The sequence below is a fragment of the Entelurus aequoreus genome, linkage group LG09 (assembly GCF_033978785.1).
Source record: "Entelurus aequoreus isolate RoL-2023_Sb linkage group LG09, RoL_Eaeq_v1.1, whole genome shotgun sequence".
NCBI lineage: Eukaryota > Metazoa > Chordata > Actinopteri > Syngnathiformes > Syngnathidae > Entelurus > Entelurus aequoreus.
In genome coordinates this window covers 77,115,308-77,133,613 of record NC_084739.1, presented here as the reverse complement: position 1 = coordinate 77,133,613, position 18,306 = coordinate 77,115,308, and the positions used below count along the sequence as shown (strand labels likewise).

Below are 18,306 nucleotides of genomic sequence, written 5' to 3'. Positions count from 1 at the left end.
AAATCCCAACACCAACCATTTCAACTCATTCAGAACATTAAAGTTTTTTACAATTTTCACAAAAATTCCCGCTTTTCCCGAAATCCCCAAATTTTTGGGAAATCCCCATTTAAATCAATGGGACATTCTTCAAAGTTCCACAACTCCAACATTTTTCATCTGATTCAAACTGTTCCAACTTCAAACTATTAAGCCTGTTTGGGAATTGTGTACTTCTACAATTCTAAAAAAAAAAATTCCAAGATTTCAGTTCAACTTCAGCATTCACACGCACTTCCTTCAGGAATTGCCTCATCTAGTTATTATTGTATATCGTTACAGTCCTAATATATAATATTAATAATTATACAATTATTATTATCTTATATTTATAATGATTCTAATGACAAGAAGAATAATTAGGGCAGATATTGGCCAAAAAATGATCTACCTTTTACTGATAAATTTGATAATATTACAAAATAGCACACATAAAAACACGATTATAATGAGGCAAGATTACCTGTACCGATTGTAAATAATGTAAATAATTCAATGTGATTATCTTGTGTGATGACTGTATTATGATGATAGTATATATGATAGTATATATCTGTATCATGAATCAATTTAAGTGGACCCCGACTTAAACAAGTTGAAAAACTTATTCGGGTGTTACCATTTAGTGGTCAATTGTACGGAATATGTACTTCACTGTGCAACCTACTAATAAAAGTCTCAATCAATCAATCAATGTGCTGTAGGTTGTTCGGGTGAGCAAATCAAGCGCTCCTGTTTCCCTGCTGGTGCTGTAAACCTGAGCTCAATGTAAACAAACATGGCGTCCGTCGCTTTGGAACTTCTTCACTGTTCAGCGGAACACATTTTCCGTGGTATTTGCACCAAATGTTCTGCAACCCCCCCCAAAAAAAAAAATATCACGCTTCAACACATCAAACTTTACCAGCCAATGCTTGTGCCAGCTCCAAAGAAAGGTGTGCACACACAAAAATAAAGACAGTAATAAATAGTTTCATGCAACCTGAACTGACTCCACTTTGCAGCGAAATTCCTTTTTAATGTTTACTCAGACGAGGCCCCGTGCTGATTTATCATTTATGTGCGCGGCGTTGGGCTTCTGGCAGAGACCCCTTGCACGCCACATCAGACGCCGCTATTGTTAGCAGACGAGTGCGCCAGCTCCGACAGGTTCGGTTCTCGCCCCCTCAGCCGAGGCCAAAGAACGGCTAAAGAACACAAAGCTCGTGCGTCTCCTCGAGTTGCAAAAAAAAAAAAAATTAAAAAAAGTCAGAAAAGAAAGCAAGAAGTGCCACGCTGAGAGAACAGGAAGTAGCCGCTGTGAAAATATTACACTACTTTTAAATTAAAGTACACTTGCACAATGTAATAAAAGTGTGCAAACGTAAAGTATGTAAGGTTGACAAACATTCAAAATAAGACAAGTGTAAACGTTTAAAAAGTGAGTGGCTGTTAGCACTTTAGCTTGCTAGCAACAACAAAAGACTACTTCCAGATAGGGTTGTACGGTATACAGGTACTAATAAAGTACGGCGGTACTAATGAAAAATACTAGAGGTGTCCGATAATATCGGACTGCCGATATTATCGGCCGATAAATGCTTTAAAATGTAATATCGGAAACTATCGGTTTCAAAATGTAAAATGTATGACTTTTTAAAACGCCGCTGTACGGAGTGGTACACGGACGTAGGGAGAAGTACAGAGCAGTTGCGTCTCCCAGTCATACTTGCCAACCTTCCCGATTTTCCCGGGAGACTCCCGAATTTCAGTGCCCCTCCCGATAATCTCCCTGGGCAACCATTCTCCCGAATTTCTCCCGATTTCCACCCAGACAACAATATTGGGGGCGTGCCTTAAAGGCACTGCCTTGGCGTGCCGGCCCAGTCACATAATACCTACGGCTTTTCACACACACAAGTGAATGCAAGGCATACTTGATCAACAGCCATACAGGTCACACTGAGGGTGGAAGTATAAACAACTTTAACACTGTTACAAATATGCGCCACACTGTGAACCCACACCAAAGAAGAATGACAAACACATTTCGGGAGAACATCCGCACCGTAACACAACATAAACACAACAGAACAAATACCCAGAACCCCTTGCAGCACTAACTCTTCCGGGACGCTACAATACACCCCCCCCCCCCCACCTCACCCATGTTTGTGAACTTTATAGTCTATACCAGGGGTGTCAAACGTACGGCCCGTGGGCCGGATCAGGCCCCCGAACAGCTTTTATCCGGCCCGCGGGATAAGTTTGCTAAATATAAAAATGAGCCGAAATTTTGGAATGAAAGAAACCGCCGTTCTAAATGTGTCCACTAGATGTCGCAATAGCAATTCTTTGTATCATTGGGGATGATGCTACATATGTAAAAAAAAAAAAGAAGTAACCACATGATGTGAGTGTACCAGTCCAGGAAAATGATCAAACTACATGAATAACATGATTTTGATATTATTTTTTTTATCTTGATAGATTGAAAATCAACACCAATGATTTGACTGATGAATATTATCACATAATTTATTCAGAAAGTATAAATAATGACAAATAAAGATAGAATACTGTTAACCACAACATGTAAGTGTAAAAAAACCCCCAACAACATTATGATTTGTACATTTTCAGAATGTGCTTGTTCTATTTAAAAAAAGAAAGAAAACAATCTGAAGTTGTCTTTATTTTTAAGTTATCGTGCCGTGATTTTACCAGTCCGGCCCACTTGGGAGTAGATTTTCCTCCATGTGGCCCCCGATCTAAAATGAGTTTGACACCCCTGGTCTATACATTTAGAGTGATGTGATAATCAAACACTCTAGAAGTCTAGGATGAAAGAGTATATAAGAGAATTGACAGCAACGTTCCCTCTAAGGTGCGCGCCTGTGCAATTGCGCACAGCTCAAGCGTCCTCTGCGCACGGCAAATCTATGCCACGCACAAAATCAAATAAAAAAATAAGCGCATAACAATTTTCGACACACGGACACAACAGAGAAAACAGTTTTCGTCATCATTTTTCAAATATTGTAACGTCTGTCGAGCCGCTTTGAGGACATGAATTCCATCCATCACTTTACTGAGCAAAACTCTTTATTGTCGGCCATAAACACATCACCAAAACATTAGTAAAAAAAATTATATCTAGCAAAAGTGGTCATTTTCTGCAGTACAAACCAGACCAAAAGCAACGTTGTTATATCAACAGCAGCCGCTCGCTCTTTCTCACTTGCGCCAACACATGCACATCTGGCACTTAGCCAGTGATGCGTTTACAGACACACAAAAAGTCGGACAACTCCAAAACCACACATAAAGTGTCATTCCAGGTTGTTACTCTATGATTTACCAATCAAATGTGTGCTTAATCTAGTGTCATTTATTAGGAATCTTAATTTATAAATATTAATCATGAAATGCTGTTAGTATATTAAATAAATACTAATGAAAATATATTTTTTACAAACAGGAAGTTGCAGAAATGTACACATGATCCCCTGCTTACATCTCATTGTGCAACATGTGCATGTTTTAATGGGAACTAAATGCAATGTCTGAAAGGGGTACAAATTTTTTCCAAAGCAGGACCTCCACCCAGACAAACAATACAAGTACACAGTTCATGAAAAACAATATTTGTTGTTATTGTCATGGTAAGCGGGCCTAAACACTTATATTAGAAAAGGAAATGACTACTGTCATTTGATTATAATAATAAGAGAATGTTGTCTGTCTATCTGTGTTGGCCCTAGCTGCGATGGGTGGGGACTTGTCCAGGGTGTACCCCGCCTTCCGCTCGAATGCAGCTGAGATAGGCTCCAGCGACCCCGAAAGGGACAAGCGGTAGAAAATGGATGGATGGAGATGTAAGTTGTTATTTCGTCAGGTTTGGGCCAGGTGTGCTGCTGGTGTAGCCACAGTGTGCACGTCTGATGTTGCTCACATGGCCTCCACTCAATGCTCAGGGAGTTTTTGCGTTTGCTCGCACATAAACAATTAGAGGGAACATTGCTTAACAGAGTGTGTACCTTCAGTGCTGAATGATGAGCAGAGGCAGAGTTAATCCTTAAATGGAGGTGAAGTGGCATCGGAGTCTCTGTCTCTCTTTACTAGCTACGTCGAAACATGTTGTTTATGTAGCTTGTTTCAGCAGATTTGAATTGCTGTTTTGGGCAGTAGAGGGGATCTTTGATCCAAAGCACAATTTACATTTAACTAAAATGTTATTTTCTTTGTGCTCGACAAAAGAAAAGTAGCGAAAATATCTCCATGTTAACAAACTCGACTGCAGCTCCGCCATGATCAGACACGCCCCCCCCCCCCCCTTCTTCTCCTCCTCCTCCTCCACCCCAGGCCCACACTAGGGATGGGCGATACCACACTTTTAGGATTCGATACGATACCGATACTTTTTCTTGCATTTTCATCGATACCGATACCGATACCATTAATTTCTTATTGGCATAACACATGGCACACTGACAAAGCTTAACCTATTGTTACTATAACAATCTACAAGGTTAAGGTTGCTTCTCTTTCTTCCCCTCCATTTTTCTGCATTCTTTCGTATCTCAAGTTATCATTACGTATATGTATTGTTGCATTTGAACAATTGTATTGTTGATAATAAAGGTAAAGTACTGGTATTGTTTATTATCAATAGCACTATTTCTATTGGTATTCATATTGCTCCATTTTTAGTGTAATAATGCTCATTGTCATTTCTGTATTTTTTTTTTAAAATTTTCGCTAACTGCTTATTTGCTATTACTTTTACCATCATATTTGTACATGTCGTATTTGCTGATGTTGCTCTGTTGTTGTTGTTGTTGTGTTTGCCGTTGTTGTTTTTGTCTCTCTGTCTAATCCCCCTCTTGTCCCCACAATTCCCCCCTCTGTCTTCCTTTTTCTCTCTTTCTATCCCCTCCTGCTCCGGCCCGGCTGCACCAAATGATAATATAAATACATTTAATAAAGTCAAAATACAAGTAAGGCAACAAGAGAAGTATCCTACACTTCTCTTTTGTAAAGTAAATCTGAACAGCCGATATGGGCATCTACATCTGCTATATGATTTGCCCGAGAAGCTGGGCAGGACATTATAAAAAAATAAAAAAATTAAAAATAATAATAATTTCTTATTGGCAATTTTTGTCAGTCAAAAATATTATTACTATTATTATTTAGGACAAATCACAAGACAAATACAGACCATTTATACCACATGTATTATGGTCAATATATGATAAAAGTAAAATTAAAATAAATAACATAAATATGAAAAATAAATTAAATATTATATATAATAATAATTATATATTATATATAATAATAATTCGATATTAGGGCTTTCCAATTAACTGTCAAATCCGAATCGCAAGAAGCTGCAGTTATTTTTTAAAGTTTGTGATATAATTAGCAATTAATGAAATATGAAATAGGCTAATGTTTTCGAAATGTAGCATGTTACAGATTAAAACCAAAATCACATTCAATCATATATTTCAAGATTTTCTTGGAAAAAAATAAAACTGTAATGCAAAGATGAAGAATCTCCAAATTGTATCTCTTTCTTATCTTGTTTTAAATACTCAAGCAATTTTCAACTAACAGTAAATTCCCCTGTGTGGAAATTATTTGAATTTAGGATAATCATTTAAACAAAAATATTCAGTAAAAAAAAAAAAATAAACAATGCCTGACACTGGATATGCCTGGCTGCATCGCTGTCGGCTGGCTGTGTGTGTGTTGCACGTTGACCACGCTCATTGGCTGTCTCCTGTCACGTGACTGGGCCAGCTCTATACTCTGCCAGGTACAGGGGTGTCCCAGCACATAGGAAGTTAAGTAAGTCATCAAAAACATCTGAAAGTGATGCTTGCACCCCCCACACGCCGTTTTTTGGTTTATATCGATACTTTTTTCAGAAAAGTGATACCAAATGAGTAGCGTGTGAGTATCGATATATCGATACCACAGGATCGATACGCACATCCCTAGCCCACACTCACGCTCACACACACACAGAGCGCAGGTCTCTCTTCTCCGGTTTGTGACACTAGAAGAATCAGCGCTTCGATAAAACACACTTCATACCACATTAAAAGTAACGTAAAATAACGCAGTAACGCATCATGTAGTAACGGTAACTGAGTTACTGAATATAAAAAATAACGCATTAGATTACTAGTTACAGCCGAAACTAACGGCGTTACAGTAACGCGTTACTTTGTAACGCGTTAGTCCCAACACTGAGGAGGATACAGTAGCTAATGGCTAACAGCAAGCCAGCGCTCCTGAATGTAAACAAATGGGTGGATCTACACAAACATCAACCGTAACGGTACAAGAGCCGTGTATAGTCGATATTACACTGATTACGTCTATATTTTTTATTATCAAAAAATCTTTTGTCCTTTTTATTGTTTATAAACTCAGGAAAAACGTCCCTGGGGATATTAGAACTTTAATTATGACCAATGTATGATCCTGTAACTTCTCGGTATTGGATCCATTTTCAAATTTGTAGTATCACCCAAAACTTATATAAAGTACCGCATTTTCCGGACTATAAGGCCCAACTAAAAGCCTTTTTTTCCCTCAAAACTCGACCTTATAACTCGGTGCGCCTAATGTACGGAATAATTCTGGTTTTGCTTACAGACCTCGAAGCAATTTTATTTGATACATGGTGTAATGATAAGCGTGACCAGTAGATGGCAGTCACACACAAGAGATATGTGAAGACTGCAATATGATGGCAGTCACACATAAGAGATAGGTGTAGACTGCAATATGACTCAAGTAAGCAACACCAACATTTTAAATGTTCCATTGAAAATATAGAACATTACACACGGCGCTCAAAAATCTATCAAAATGTTTTAGTAGGACTTTGGTAAGCTATGAAGCCGCACCGCTTGATGGATTGGACTGTGCTTCAACATAGGAGTATTATTATGGTTTGTGTATAAGGTAAGACATATTATCTGGCATTTGTTTTGCAATATTATGCAAAAGCAACTTTTCTTACCTTCTGGTACCTGCTGATCTGTATTTGGGATCTGCATAAGTCCTGTAAAATTGTGCGCGTCCGCCTTTGTAGTCTGAATGTAAACAAACGCCATGGGTGGATCTATTTTAGTACTGTTACTGGTACCAAAATATTGATATTGGGACAAGCCTAGTATCGGGACGACACTACTTTCGGATTTAGTGTAAAATGTCTCGTCATATTCGGAACTTTTGTGCTTTAATATTGTTAAAACCATAACAGCACAGTCGATCATTTTAATTGCACAACCCAGCACAAACACAGCTGTAAGAAATGTGGTTATTTTGGAGGGTTTTGGAGTATAACGAGGGTGCTGGTTGTGTCACTTTTGAAAACGTTTGTATTGAATAACTCCAAAAAGTAAAGCAGCACAATTGATAACTTCAACGGCACAAACGTTGCACAAAGGGTTGAGGCTATTTTGGTTGAATTCAGAGCATGACAGGGGGCCGGTGATGTCACTTCTGGAAACTTTAAAAGCAGCTGTAAAGCAGCACAATTGATGATTTCATCTGGCACAAACTCGCACAAATGATTGAGATCATTTTACTTTAATTTAAAAAAAATGGGGGGCTTGGTGAACTATGATTTATGAAAGACTCCTAAATCACTCAAAAACAAAAACGGCAAAAAAAAAGTACCATTTCAGTGGGACGAACGTAGCACAAACGATTGAGACTTTTTTGGTTGAATTTGGAACATGACTCAGGTTTGATGACATCACATTCGTAAACTTTAATGACCCAAAAACGGCCCCAAAACAGCACAATCAATCATTTCAACAGCACAAACCATCACAAATGTAGCACGAATCAGAACAAATGTAGCACAAACAAATGAGACTATTTTTGGTTGAATTAGGTGCAAATGGGGGGCTGGTCAACTTAGATTTTCCTAAAAAAGCATCTTTAATAACTCAAAAATGAAAACAGCACAAACGTAGCACAAACGATTGAGATTATTTTGGTTGAATTTGGAGCATGGCGTTGCGCTGGTGATGTCACTTCTGAAAACATAATTATTTAATAAATCAAAAAGTAAAGCAGCACAATTAACCATTTCAACAGCACAAACCAGCACAAACGTAGCACAATCGAGCACAAATGTAACGAGAATCAGCACAAATGTAGCACAAACAAATGAGACTATATTGGTTGAATTAGGGGAAAATGGGGGTTTAGTGAACTTTGATTGTCCTTAAAAAGCATATTTAATAACTCAAAAATGAAAACAGCACAAACATAGCCCAAACAATTGATATTATTTTGGTATAGGCTATGTCACTTTCAAAAACTTAATTCTATATCAAATCAAAAAGTAAAGCAGCACAATTAACCGTTTCAACGGCACAAACCAGCACAAATGTAGCACAATCAAGCACAAATGTAGCACAAACCACACAAATGTAGCACAAACAAATTAGACTATTTTGGTTGAATTAGGGAGAAATGGGGGGCTCAGTGAACTTTGATTTTCCTGAAAAAGCATCTTTAATAACTCAAAAATGAAAACAGCACAAACATAGCACAAACAATTGATATTATTTTGTTTGAATTTGGAGCATGGGGTAGGGCTGAGGATGTCACTTCCGAAAACATAATTCTTTAATAAATCAAAAAGTAAATGGTAAATGGGTTATACTTGTATAGAGCTTTTCTACCTTTTTTTAAGGAACTCAAAGCGCTTTGACACTATTTCCGCATTCACCCATTCACACACACATTCACATAAGTAAAGCAGCAAAATTAATAATTTCAGTGGCAAAAACCATCACAAAGGTAGCACAATCGAGCACAAATGTAGCACAAACCAGCACAAATGTAGCACAAACAAATGAGACTATTTTGGTTGAATTAGGGGGATATGGGGGGCTTGGTTAACTTTGATTTTCCTAAAAAAGCATCTTTAATAAATCAAAAATGAAAACAGCACAAACATCCATCCATCTATTTTCTACCGAGTGTCCCTTTCGGGGTCGCTGGGGGTGCTGGAGCCTATCTCAGCTGCATTCGGGCGGAAGGCGGGGTATATCGAGATTATTTTGATTGAATTTGGAACACTTCCGAAAACATAATTATTTAATAAATCAAAAAGTTAAGCAGCACAATTAACCGTTTCAACAGCACAAATGTAGCACAAATGTAGCACGAACAAATGAGACTATTTTGGTTGAATTAGGGGGAAATGGGGGGCTCAGCGAACTTCGATTTTCCTAAAAAAGCATCTTTAATAACTCAAAAATGAAAACAGCACAAACGTAGCACAAACAATGGAGATTATTTGGGTTGAATTTGTAAAGCAGCACAATTAACCATTTCAACGGCACAAACCAGCACAAATGTAGCATGAACAAATTAGACTCTTATGGTTGAGTTAGGAGAAATTTGGGGCATGGTTGAACTTGGATTGTCCTAAAAAAAAGCATCTTTCATAACTCAAAAATGAAAACAGCACAAACGTAGCACAAACAATTGAGTTTATTTGGGTGGAATTTGGAGCATGGCCTAGGACTGGTGATGTCACTTCCGAAAACATAATTCTTTAATAAATCAAAAGTAAAGCAGCACAATTAACCATTTCAACGGCACACACTAGCACAATTGAGCACAAATGTAGCACAAACCAGCACAAATGTAGCACAAACAAATGAGAATATGTTGGTTGAATTAGGGTGAAATGAGTGGCTTGGTGAACTTTGATTTTCATAAAAAGGCATCTTTAATAATCCAAAAATTAAAACAGCACAAATGTAGCACAAACAACTAAAATTATTTTGGTTGAATTATTTGGAGCATGGCGTAGAGCTGGTGATGTCACTTCCGAAAACATAATTCTTTAATAAATCAAAAAGTAAAGCAGCAAAATTAATAATTTCAGCGGCAAAAACCATCACAAAGGTAGCACAATCAAGCACAAATGTAGCACAAACCAGCACAAATGTAGCACAAACAAATGAGACTATTTTGGTTGAATTAGGGGGAAATGGGGGGCTCTGTGAACTTTGATTTTCCTAAAAAAAGCATCTTTAATAAATCAAAAATGAAAACAGCACAGACGTAGCTCAAACATCCATCCATTTTCTACCGCTTGTCCCTTTTGGGGTCGCTGGGGGTGCTGGAGCCTATATCAGCTGCATTCGGGCGGAAGGCGGTGTAATCGAGATTATTTTGGTTGAATTTGGAGCACTTCCGAAAACATAATTCTTTAATAAATCTAAAAGTAAAGCAGCACAATTAACCGTTTCAACAGCACAAACCTGCACAAATGTAGCACACACAAATGAGACTATTTTGGTGGAATTACGGGGAATTGGTGAACTTCGATTTTCCTAAAAAAGCATCTTTAATAACTCAAAAATGAAGACATCACAAACGTAGCACAAACAATGGAGATTATTTGGGTTGAATTTGTAAAGCAGCACAATTAACCATTTCAACGGCACAAACCAGCACAAATGTAGCACAAATGAGACTATTTTGGTTGAATTAGAAGACAATTGGGGGCTGGGTGAACTTGGACTGTCCTAAAAAAAAAAACCATCTTTCATAACTCAAAAACGAAAACAGCACAAACGTAGCACAAACAAGTTTTGTGTGGGTTAGAGTGCAACTTCAAGCAGTTTGTTATTCCTTCACATTGTGAACAACATCTGTCTCCGTGAGTCCAGTTGCATTGAGGCTCAAATGATTTGATTGAAAATGGTAAATAATAGGAGGAATAAATCCAATTGCGTTAAATTGTCAATGACCATATATGGTGATGGCATGCTGACTTGCTGCACATATGTTTTAATGGTTTTAAGATGAAGGAGCATGTTTAGGGTGAACTAAATAGGAAGTGAGAAAGAAGAAGTGGCGTTTGCTGAATGTGAAGCTCGCCTTGTCAGAGTTTACAGGAAGTTCTCGTCGTTTTTTGTTTTTTTTACATTCTAGCAACCGCTTCATCTTCTGCTTTTTTTTTTTTTTCCTTTTCAGCTGCATGTGGCTGCTGCTCGCATTTTGCATTTTCATGAGGACGGAACTGAGGTGCTTCTTCTATTGTCTGCCCAACGTGCTGCTGATTCTTCTATGGACGCAGATTGAGTAAGTGGACTTCATCTTGTCTTTTGTGGCGCCGGCGTGGACGCCGTCCATGTTTGAAAGCCGCCACCTTTGTTTGACCTCAGGGCACGTTTGGAGCTGGGGTTTTTAGGGGCACACGGCGGAACGTTCACCGTTTAAATACGTGCATTTTGTTGATACAAGAACCAACAATGATGCCATTTTTTTCTCAAATTTGATATGATTTTAAAATGCGTATACTGCAGCGTTACACAGCCAAAATGTGTCAGATAACTGAAAACACACATTTATTTGATTATTAAGCATATATATTTTCGCAGGGCTTTTTATTGAACCAGCTCCTGCTGATGTTTGCCGTATTTTTATTTATTTATTTTTGTAAAATGTTTTTTATTTTTATTTTTATTTTGTTCGAAGTACTTTTATTATTTGTTTTTGTTTTATTTTCATTTTATTTTTATAGTGTTTGACGTATTTTTAACATTTATTTTTGTTTATTTTGTTTATTATTTTTCGACGTATTTTAATGATGTTTAATGTTTTTTTTATATCTGATATGTTTCTAACATTCTGTAAGCACTAATATTATTACTATTATTATTACTATTACTATTATTATTATGTAAAATAAATAATTATAATTGACTATAATACATTTCTTGTAATTATAATAAACCGCACAGTTCAGTGCTCCAAAAGGAGCATAAAAATAAAATTTTTATAAAATATAATATAAAAAAAAAATATATATATATGTATATATTAGGGCTGCAACTAACGATTAATTTGATAATCGATTAATCTGTCGATTATTACTTTGATTAATCGATTAATAATCGGATAAAAGAAACAAACTACATTTCTATCCTATTCAGTATTTTATTGAAAAAAAACAACATACTGGCACCATACTTATTTTGATTATTGTTTCTCAGCTGTTTGTAAATGTTGCACTTTATAAATAAAGATTTAGTAAAAAAAAAAAAAAAATTATTATTATTTTTTTTTAATTAAAAAAAATAAAATCAAAAAAATCTGCTCATGCGCATAGCATAGATCCAACGAATTGATGACTAAATTAATCGGCAACTATTTTAATAATCGATTTTAATCGATTTAATCGATTAGTTGTTGCAGCCCTAATATATATATGTAAAATGTATGTAATACATAGAATAAATGCATATATTACATACAAATAAATAAAATACATTTAAATGTATTACATGTTTAATCCTGTAAAATTACTGATAATTAACCATAATAGTAGAGATAAGAAAAAACATTATTACATAGTATGTAACATTTTTGCTAAAATGTCTCCCGATCATATTTGCCTTTTTTGTACCGACTGGCGATCAGCCAATGATTTCCCGAGCCCAGCCGATCTTTGCTGCAGCTGTGTCCCGGTGTTTAAATGCTAAAGGTTGTACTCTTCTGAAAGGTTCCTTCAAAAGGGACGGGATGGACGCTCAAAAAGAACCAATTATATTTCCATATTTCTTGTTACGCCCGGGCAGTAGTTGCATGCGTTCCAAGAGGGTGCATGTCTTGCCAGAACACCAGCTCCAATTTAAGAGCGAGCTGCAACAAACGGGTTGTCTATTCACAGTAAAGATGCTAATCTTCCAAAAAGAAATAAACTTTTACCTCCAAGTACTACTGGAGCACTATGGGGAAAGGAATAGCTAAGCAAGCTAGACACGCACACACACAACGAATATATATATATATATATATATATATATATATATATATATATATATATATATATATATATATATATATATATATATATATATATATATATATATGTCTGTATGTATATGTATATATATATATATATACATACATATGTATATATACGTTAGGTCAGGAAAAAACACAGAGGCTATTTACCCCGGTATTGAGCACTGTATAATGGATAAACCACAGAAACCTCGACTATACATATATATGTATATGTGTATGTGTATATATATATAGATATATATATGTGTATATATGTATATGTATATGTACATATATGTTTATATATGTATGTATATATGTATATACATGTATTTATATGTGTGTATATATGTATATGTACATATGTGTATGTATGTATATATATATATATATATATATATATATATATATATATATATATATATATATATATATATATATATATATATATATATATATATATATATATATATATACATACATATATATGTGCATATACATATATATATATATATATATATATATATATATATATATATATATATATATATATATATATATATATATATATATATATATATATATATATATATACACCATTTGTGTTGACCTTTATGTTAGTTGCATTTTTTTTTCTCCATGACTAGGGAAGGTTGTTTGGATCGTATCATAAGTATATGCTGCGCTATTATATCAAAGTACTTTCAAGGGTCATTGACCTGATTTACTCACATTGTCCACAAGATAGCAGTACATCTGTAGCATTAGCCTGGTATCCAAGATTCATTTGAAAACACTCCACAGTGCGAACTCATGACGTCTCACGGGCCAAATAGAAGACGCTATTAACCAATACTAAAGTGATTAGATCAATATTTTTCTCATGATTGTTGTTACAAAATCATTTTTTGGTGTTTTTTTGTCATTAAGGCAATACCCAAATCATTTAAATGGGAACCAATGCTGGTTTTTGTTTAGTTATTGTGCACCAGTCACTTTATTTTTATTTAAAAAATACATCATCTGATTTGCAACAATACAAGCAAAATCTAAATTTAGGTAGGTCAGCTTCATAAAAATGTGTTATTGTGCTTATTTTCGTTACCGTTCAAAGTCAAAGAGGGCTAAATGGGGAACTCAAATATGGATCGGATTTGAGGCCAAAAATGTCAGATCAGGAAAAAGTTAGTTTTTGCATTTACATTTTGCCAACTACTATAGGGCTTGAATGTGTGACGTGGAAAAGCAATGCATCATGGGTCTTACTGCATTGGAGTAGCATCTTTACATTGGGTTGAACGTAAGACTCTGTCCTAAAGTTGTGTTTTTTTCTTGAACAAGATCCAAATATGTTGCGAACGTGCAGCATCAAAAACTGCCACAATTGTTGTCATTAAAGATGTCGGATAATGGCTTTTTTGCCAATATCCGATATTCCGATATTGTCCAACTCTTAATTACCAATTCCGATATCAACCGATATATACAGTCGTGGAATTAACACATTACTATGCCTAATTTTGTTGTGATGGCCCGCTGGATGCATTAAACAATGTAACAAGGTTTTCCAAAATAAATAAACTCAAGTTATGGAAAAAAAATGCCAACATGGCACTGCCATATTTATTATTGAAGTCACAAAACTGCATTATTTTTTTTAACATGCCTCAAAACAGCAGTTTGGAATTTGGGACATGCTCTCCCTGACAGAGCATGAGGAGGTTGAGGTGGGCGGGGTTGGGGGGGGCAGGTTGATGGGGGGGATGTATATAAGGGGTTCTGGGTATTTGTTCTGTTGTGTTCATGTTGTGTTACGGTGCGGATGTTCTCCCGAAATGTGTTTGTCATTCTTGTTTGGTGTGGGTTCACAGTGTGGCGCATATTTGTAACAGTGTTAAAGTTCTTTATACGGCTACCCTCAGTGTGACCTGTATGGCTGTTGACCAAGTATGCCTTGCATTTACTTGTGTGTGTGTGAAAAGCCGTAGATGTTATGTGATTGGGCTGGCACGCAAAGGCAGTGCCTTTAAGGTTTATTGCCGCTCTGTACTTCTCCCATAAATTTTACTTTTTGAAACCGATACCGATAACTTCCGATATCACATTTTAAAGCATTTATCAGCCGATTATATCGGCAGTCCGATATTATCGGACATCCCTAGTTGTTATGATCGCTTTAGGAACAAAACAAAACAAAATTCGATGCGATATGTCTCATTTCCAGCATGGAAGCAAAGCCATAAAGCTAATAAAGCTAATAAAGAGACAGCAAATAGCCTGGGTAGCAGCCGTGAGACCATCAAACATGACTTTTAACGCCACCACCTGGTACATGTTGGTGTGTTCACGGCATTTTCACACTGGTCAGTTTGAACCAAAGCCTGTTTTGTTCTCTTTCACATTTAGTAGGATGTTCCTAGAATAGAAAGTTTTAGAATCTTCCTTTATAAAAGGCTTTCTTTTACACACATTCATCCCCCGGAATGTTTATTTATTTTTATTTTTTTTACTGTTGGATTTAGTGAAAGGTCAAATTACACTGCTGAATAAAAGCACAGAGCACATCTGGTAGTATGTGTGTGTGTGTGTGTGTGTGTGTGTGTGTGTGTGTGTGTGTGTGTGTGTGTGTGTGTGTGTTCTGGCAATGCTTACTTAATGGGGACATCATTCTGTTTACACAGTCACCTTTAGGGGACCTCTGATGGTATGGGGACAAAAAAACAGGTTCCCTAAAGGGAAACCTTTTTAAATGATAGTCAATCATTTAAAAAAGTTTAACCATTAATAGTACTGTGATTCTGTATGGTATCCATCCATAGTTAAAACTAATATACTTTTCCAAAAACAAAATCTGGTTTAGTGTTCCTTAGGATGACATTTTCATACAGCATGATTATAAAACATTATTACCTTAAAGTATGATTCACATTCAGAATGTTCCATCCTTCTATATATGGTAGTTGGAGTTGCAGACAACTTCATCACCGCTAAATAGCAGTTTTCAGTAACGTCACAGAAGATGCAGGATTTGATTTAACATTTAAGTGGTGAAACTTCCTATAAGAGGACAGTCTGTGGATTTCTCTCCCTGACCACCTGAGGGCACCACAGACTGTGGATGCTTTTAAAAAAGGCTTAAAAGCCCTTTTAAAAAAAAACTTTTTTTAGATGTATGCATGCTAGTTATAGCTTTTTGGCTGTTCTATTTTTTATTTGTATTTATTTCTTTATTATCTTTTTATTTATTTATTTATTTATTTTTGTAAAATTGTTATTTAAAAAAAAATGTAATACACTGTAGCACTTTGAGATTGTTAACTCAATATAAAGTGCTTTTTACAAATAAAATCTATTATTATTATTATTATTATTATTATTATTATTATTATTATTATTATTATTATTATTATTATTATTAGCTGTAGTGCTGTATTCTGAGGATCATGTCATATTTAATTTGAACTTTTTTTTTTTTTTTTAATGGTCCTCAGTAGTCACGTACAAATTTGTGTGAATTATGCAAAATTATTTACATTTGGTCCCCATGAACCATATTAACTCTTTTTTCCCCAGGGTCCCCAGTAAGAATGATCAGCACATTACTTCATCAATCCAGAGATTTAAAGACGTGTATGAGCTAACTGGGCAATTTTTTATGCCTCCACAACCTGTAGAAAGGGTGGTGCCCACAAGATATGATCAAAAACTAGGTCCCCATTCCAAATGATAACCAGTATGTGTGTGTGTGTGTGTGTGTGTGTGTGTGTGTGTGTGTGTGTCATGCATATGCAGCACAGGATGTTAGCTTAGCCACTCAGCACACTCCTTGCACCGCCAACACGTTGCAAGTCTGCGATGACATTTTCCCCTCCGTTGTTATTGTCCCGACAATCTGCGTCTCCGTGAATCACACCTGAGTATTGGCGGTGGAAACGAGCGTGTCAAGCGACGTGATGCAATCCGTGGCCCTCGTGAGCCGGCGAGTTGAGGGACTGAGCCTGACGTACACGTTTAACAATGTCCTGGGACGTAAAGGATCTGAAGAACAGTTGTTCCTCAGTGCTGCTTGAAGACTCTTTCTTCAAAGCAGGTGGGGAGTTTGGCAACGAGTGAAGGCTCCGTTCATGCTGAAGACGTTAGGACGGGGGCTTCCAAAATGTGGCCTGCAGCTAATGTTTGAACGGCACATTCTAAAAATACAATAAAAAAAACCAAAAAACTAAAAATGTAAGGAGAAAGTTGACTGTGATAACACAAAGCTGCCATGCAGGGTGTTTTCTCTTTAAAACTGTCATTGCTTCAAAAATAATGATGAATCAGGAACGTCTATTCCCACCTGGGCCATAATAACTTCTACATGTAAAAGCGACTTTGGGTACTTAGAAAAGCGCTATATAAATCCCAGGTATTATTATTATTATGATTATAATAACTTAAAAATAAAGACAACTTCAGATTGTTTTTGTTGTTTTACGTCGGGCAAAAATAGAAGAAGCACATTCACGGATAATCCTCTTGACAAAACACTCCAAGTTAGTTGAAAATTCAGAGGAAAAATGAAAAGAACACAATGAACTTAGACCTAATCTCAGCGTATCTACCGTGTTTTTCGGAGTATAAGTCGCACCTGCCAAAAATGCATAATAAAGAAGGAAAAAAACATATATAAGTCGCACTGGAGTATAAGTCGCATTTTTTGGGGACATTTATTTGATAAAACCTAACACCAAGAATAGACATGTGAAAGGCAATTTAAAATAAATAAAGAATAGTGAACAACAGGCTGAATAAGTGTACGTTATATGACGCAGAAATAACCAACTGAGAACGTGCCTGGTATGTTAACGTAGCATATTATGGTAAGAGTCATTCAAATAACTCAGTGTTTCCCACACATTCATTTATTTGTGGCGGACCGCCATGAAAGAATTAAGGCCGCCACAAATAGATTTTTTTCTTTTCTTAATTTTTTTATTTATTTATTTATTTATTTATTTATTTATTTATTTTTGTCCTGTCCAGCTTCTCAGGCAAATCATATAGTTGATGTAGATGCCCGTGTCGGCTGTTCAGATTTACTTTACAAAAGAGAAGTGTAGGATCAATATTTTTGGAGCTCTTTGTTCAGTGGATCAGATGTTTGATGAAGCTCTGTGTCTATCTACCACCACTACTGTTTTCTGTTTATTTGTTACTGACTGTGGCAGGACACCTCTGCCTCTGTTTCACTTTATGTTGCTGGTAAATAATATGGTTGTAGTAGTAGGCTAAAGTTAAATTATTTAGTATGCACTAATTAAAGGGGCAGAGCTTTAAGAGACATTTTAGCTTTTATATTTTTATAAGATATATTTTTTGTAAGAACCACAATTAATAAATATATTTCAGTGAATAACTTATTGTTCAAATCTGTATATAAATATGTACATA

General features: G+C 35.9%; 1 protein-coding gene across 2 annotated transcripts in view; it reads left to right on the top strand.

Moving 5' to 3' along the window:
• Nucleotides 1-18,306, top strand: part of wipf1b (WAS/WASL interacting protein family, member 1b) — a 76,211-nt gene that overhangs the window by 30,371 nt on the left and 27,534 nt on the right. For both annotated transcript variants that reach the window (XM_062059482.1, XM_062059481.1), the window contains exon 2: nt 11,059-11,166. The gene's annotated coding sequence lies outside the window, so the exon portion shown is untranslated. The remainder of the gene's footprint in view (nt 1-11,058; nt 11,167-18,306) is intronic.